Genomic DNA, 6000 nt, shown 5'->3' with positions numbered 1-6000 from the left:
TGCTGCAATGTTATATATGGCTTTCAAATTCTAATTTTCTGTGTAAAATATATAACTTAACATTCTATAGGGATTGAAATATTAGAATATTCATGGTTTTTAGAAAATAACAGTTCTACTTTATGTTCTAAGTTGCTTGATATTATGATAACATAGTAATATTAAGCTTATTGACTTCATTACAATGTAATGTCATTAATCTCTTCTAGAGGTTCAGCAACTGAGGTTTGGAGGCCAAAAAACAGATGGGCTAAAAGGATAGCCAATATTTTGGCTGTAGCCCTTTGAGGTCAATGAGGACCCAGGACATAAGAGAACCTCTCCTATATATCCTATAACTTGGATGAGTTCCTGACCTTCTGGTCAAGGAGATTGTGGGATCACAGAGGAAAGTGGTTTGATGATGTATAGTGTGCCTAAGGAGAGTCACCATGAGAAAAAAAAAAATCTCCCAAGCTTTCACAGAAAGCAACTTGGTCAAACAATGCCATGACTCATCCAGATGGCTGACACTGACAGATGTACTAAGAGGTGCTCTACATGGTTCCAAGGAAAATTCAGAGGAGACTTAATTGACCTTGATAGATAGCAAAAAATTTAATTAATACAGGTCTCACTTTAACTTGATCTTGAACATCCACCAGAAAAGTCTAACCATAAGAAAAAAAATTGTCTGCAGAGTCCTCCAAACACAGCTCCTCCAACTTCAATTGACCACCCATCACTTGCAACTACAAAACAGAAAAGGGAAGATGGAGCAGCTGAAGCTGGAAATTGATCATACATGCAGGGGCAAGGCGGGCCCTGTTCAAGAGCAAAGAGCTCTGGAGGCAAACCATGTGCAGTCCAAAGAACATCAAGCCCCGAGACAATCCAAGCAATCAGTTGCTAGGCAAAATGGATGTCACATGACAAAATATGCTACTGTGGTTGAGCAGTTCCTTTCCTCCCATCAGGAGAGAGGGCTCCACCTGACCTCGGCTTTCTGTCTCTCATCTTTATTTCTCCATCCTCCCATCATCCTTCCCCCCAGGAACTTTAAGAGCTATGTGGCCCACAGCAGCGTTGGAATCATCTTTTCTTTAAATGTTTGGTAGACCTCATCAGTGAAGCTATGTAAGCCTGGAATTTTCTTTGTGGGAAGGTTTTTAAATAAGAAATTCAGTTTAACACTAAATGGCTATTCACATTTATTTTACCTTGAGGTACTTTTGACAGTTTGTTTTTCAAGGGATTTTCCCCTAAAGTTCCAATTCACTGGCATAAACTTATTCTCAATAGTCCCTTAGTGTGTGTACTAGAAAGACCTGTGGAATCCATAGTAATACCACCTCACTAATTCCTATTTTCATTGATGTTTCTTTTTCAATATCATCATGCTCCAATCTGTACTCTATTGTTTCCTTTCTTCCACTCGGTCTGGGTTTGTTTCCCTTTTTCTCCTTCCTAAGGTAAAAGTCACGCTGGAGCACCTCCTCCCATTGCATGCCAGTTGCTCTGCAGGAGGCCACAACCCCGTCCTCCCTGGATTGGGGAGCTCTGAGACACTGAGCAGGCAGCTGCTGTTGCTTCCTTCCCTGGGCTTTGGCTCTTCTGGCCTTGCAGAGGCTCCTACATGTTTCTGGCCAGTGTTCAGCCCAGTATTAGGGCTCCTCTCTGCAGAGGTCGACGTCTTCAGCTCCAAATGCCCCTCATCTCTGACAGGCTGCCCTGCAGCTTCACAGTGCCAGCCTCCCCAAGCCCTGCTCCTTGTCTTCCCAACCCGCGGACCACGCACTCTGCTCAGGGCCCTTTCGGAGCCGCACAGTGGCGTGTGTTCCCGGGTGACTGCTGCGGCAGCCTTGTCTGTGCCTTCCTCTCCAGGCCTGCAGTCCTGCACAGATAGCGGCCACGTGACTGTGCAATTCTTAGCCGTCACCCAGGACGGCAAGTGGGGAGCTTCCCATCTTAGCTGGGAACGGCTCTGTTCATTCACATCTAACATAGCTGGAGTGAGGGTGACTGTACATCTACTGCCTTCCTGATGGTTTTTTTAACTGTTTGCTCCTTTCCTGCCTTTGTGTGGTTTATTCAAGTCACGTTTAGGATTCTAAATGCTTCGGGGTTGAAGTCTGCCTGTTCAGTGTGTTTTAATGGTTGCTCTGCCAATTATACTACACATCCTCAACTCTCCACAGACTTTCACTGGCTATTATGCCTTTGTGTGTACAATGTGAGAATATTATACATTATAATTCCATTTATCACCCTAGCCCTTTATGCTGTTATTGTCATTCATACATGTTACTTGTACTTATTTTTGCATTTTATAGATAAAATTACTTCAAAGAACATTAAACATAGCTTTTTATTTATGCCCAAAGAACTACTATTCACTGCAATTTTTGGTCTCTTGTAGACATAGATTTGCACCTGAGATCATTTCCCTTCAGCCTGAAAAAATGTCTTTAGTGTTGTATGCTGTGAAGATTTATTAACAAATTTCTCAATTTTTCTTTATCTGAAAATGTCTTTATTTGCCTATATTTTCAAAAGTCATTTTTGTTTGCTACACACAGAATTCTAGATTGGCATTATTTTTTTCCCTCGCAGTTTAAAGATGTTTTTGAAATGTCTTGTAACATCTATTCCTTGTGTTGTGACCTCAGCCATAATTATTTCTGTCATTCCTTTGAATACAATGTGCTGCTTTTTCTGGCTGATTTTATTTTCACTTTTTTGCTTTTTCTTTTCCTTGTTCAGAAGTTTGACTCTACATCCTATTTCTCATGTTGGGGGTTGCTGAGCTCCTTGGATCTGTGAGCTGTGATATCTCATTTCCACAGGAAAACGCCCATCTTCTCACTTAATATTTCTCTCCCACTCTTCTGTCTTCTCCATCTTGTCTCTTGGCCTCCAGCTGTGTATATGTTAGACCAGCCATTTGCTATTGCCCCACAGGACTCAATTATCTTTTTCTTTTTTTCCCCTATTTTTCTTAATTTTTTCTCCAGTACAGGGGATTGAACCAGGGCCTTTGCATAGATATATCCCCAGTCATTTTTTTTAATTTTACCATGGGGTCTTGCTAAATTGCTAAGCTGCTCAGGCTGAGCTGGAACTTGCAGTCCTCCTGCCTCAGCCTCCCAGAGTACTGGTACTGATTTTCAGTTTTTTAAACATTTCTTTTCTCTTTGTGCTTCAGAGAGTAGATGACTTCTACTGATGTATTTTCAAGTTCATGGTCCTTTCATCTGCTGTGTATCATCTTTAATGAAGTCTAGGCAGTGACTTTTTAAAATAATTCTAGCACTGTATTTTTCAGTTCTAGAATTTTCACCCGTTTCCTTTTTTGACATTTCTGTTTCTCACAGAGATTCTCTCTTTGTCCCTTTTTTCATGCCTTCCTGTAGATGCCCTCACATGTTTATAATACCTGGTTTAAATTGCTTGTCTGGTAAATCCAACGCCTATGATTCTGGTTGTGCTACCCTGGTCCTGGGTCTCGTCCTGGCTTACTGTTTGTTCTGGTGCGTGTCTTCCTTCACGTTAGCATGGTCTGGCTAGCTGAGGCCATGCTGAGGAGCCGGGAACCGCCCTGTCCTTCTCCCCGAGGTGCCCTCTGCTCTGGGAGGCACCGCCGGGGTGGCACCTGCTCACTTTGGCTTTGTCCCTCTGCTCCCCCAGACCCTTCATTCCTGGGGTGCCGGTCTCACTCTCAAGGAGCGGCCCTTTTGGGTTTTCAGGAGGTGCCTGTGGTGTTTGCCAAACCCTAAACGTAGGGCTAGAACTCAGAGCTCTAAGCACTCAGCACCTGCTGGGATGCAGCTTCTCAGCTCTACATTGCTGCTGTCTACCAGGCTCCTGGCAGGCTCCTCCTGAAATCCCATGCACGTCCACAAAATAGCCGAGGATCTGAAGGGACCTTTACATGGAGTTTGTGACTCTCCCTTTTATTCACTGTTTTCTGGGATTTTTTTTTTCAGGGTAAGTGCAGTGGCAGCCATAAACTTTAACACCTGCCCAACCCCAGTACTGGGGATTGAACCTTGAGGTTTGTGCTGAGCTGCACCCTCAGCCTCCACCCCTTTAGTAAGACATGGTCTTGCTAAATTTCTATTTTGCCCTGGCTGAGCTCAAACTGGCAATCCTCCTGCCTCAGCCTCCCAGAGTGCTAAGATTACAGGTGTTCCTTACTGTAACCAGCTAACCTCTGCCTTTTTAACACAATAACATTGCCACTTTCTGCTCAACCACCTGTTTAGCTTTGCGTTTAGGCAACGTGTCCTCGAGGACAAAACTGGTAAACGTGGAGTTCACTCTGTGGCCTTCTGCTATCAAGGAAGAAGCTGCTGCTTTCAGAGAGTCTCCTGTGAGCTCAGACGATGGCTGTTTCTCTCCCACCGTTATCGGGCAGGGTGGGAACCAGCAGTGCTCAATGAACTGGTCAGGACATTTGGTGAATGTAGCAGATTATTGTCTAGTGTAGGGCAGACACGGAAGAAGAAAAGGAAGAGAAGCAGAAAGAAGTGCTCGAGGAGAGCACTGGTATTGATGACTTTCAGGTTTTTAAAATTTCTTTTCTCTTTTTACGTCTTCTTTGGTAGTTGATCTGGGTGGTCCCACTTGACCGCGTACTAGGCTGGCATCAGGTGCTCGGCCCGGTCAGAATATCGCTATCAGGTGCCAGGTTCCACGTGTTCTCATGTCGGAAGACTGGTACCAGCACAGGGCTTGGCTTGATGCGGTGTCCGGCTCGGGCGCTGCTGCCCTGTGCCGTGGTTAACAAGTCTCCTCAACCAGCCGCTTGTGCCAGCTCCTCCAGCCACGCTGTCACACCTCGTGTCTTCCTCACCACCCTTCGCAGTTGTCCTTAGCGGGAGTGTTAGCCCAGGACAAGCTGCTGTCTCATGACTGGAATCACAGCCACACGAGGAGCTCCAAAAGTCCTGGAGGCTGAGTCCACACCACAGACCAATTATATTAGAATTTCTGCATGTGGGAGTCAAGCAGCAGTGGTTCTTAAAGGTGGTTTCTGCATAACCAAAGTTTAAAAACTAGCACAGCTTGGCGTGATGACACACACCTTTCATTCCAGCATTCAGGAGGCTGAAGTAGGAGGATCACCACAAGTTCCAGGCCAGCTTCGCCTACATAGCGAGTTCAAGGCCAGCCTGGACTATACAACAAGACCCTGTCTCAAAAAAAAAGCACTGTTTATTATACTTTTATGCCAGTCAGCACTTTTTATTTTTTTCAATTATTTTACTTAACTGTATAGTAGGCTTATTATTCATAGATGAGAAAACTAAGGGTTAGATGTACACGAGGCACACATTCCAGCACAGCAGGCTGTTCTGAAGCCAGGAGCTGATGCAGCCAGGCAGGCTGAGGACCGAAGCCCTGTGCTTTATTAGCTGGGTGTGGTGGTGCACACCTATGATCCCAGCACTGGGGGAACTGAGGCAGAGGATCGCTGAGAGTTTGAGGCCAGCCTTGGCCACACAGTGAGCTCAAGGCCAGCTTGATCTACATAGCAAGAGCCTGTCTTGAAAAAATCAAAGCAAAGCAAAGCCCTGTGCTTTATTGCAGTGTTTGGTGGGGGTTTAGAAGGGAAGCTCTTACACTTAGGTTTGTAGGAATAGTAATTCCGTAATTCACCAAAATAGACTGTAAAGTTCGCGGCATTGTTGGGCAGTTAGGATGCTGGCAATACTTTACTGTTTCAAATTGTTTTGCATGGGCTATTTTGTACATGAAGCTAAGTAAATCTCTATTTAGTGTAAATCATTAAGAATGTAAGAACTTTTAAAACTCTTGGTACATATTGCCAAAGACATTTTACAATGTAGACGGATGCAGGTTATGCCCAGACTGGGTGATAAACAATGGAATTGTTTCTATTTGAACTTTTCCATCTGTCCTGGAGGGTTTGACTCCTGTTATCTTTCTGTTGACTGACATTTTATTTACTGAGCCTCCTGTCTGTCCATTGGAATGTGTTTGGTCCACCTGTTTGCT

This window comes from Chinchilla lanigera, unplaced genomic scaffold, assembly GCF_000276665.1.
Source record: "Chinchilla lanigera isolate Chin_1 unplaced genomic scaffold, ChiLan1.0 scaffold00096, whole genome shotgun sequence".
Classification (NCBI taxonomy): domain Eukaryota; kingdom Metazoa; phylum Chordata; class Mammalia; order Rodentia; family Chinchillidae; genus Chinchilla; species Chinchilla lanigera.
The sequence above is the reverse complement of the archived record's forward strand: the minus strand, read 5'-3'. Positions refer to the sequence as shown.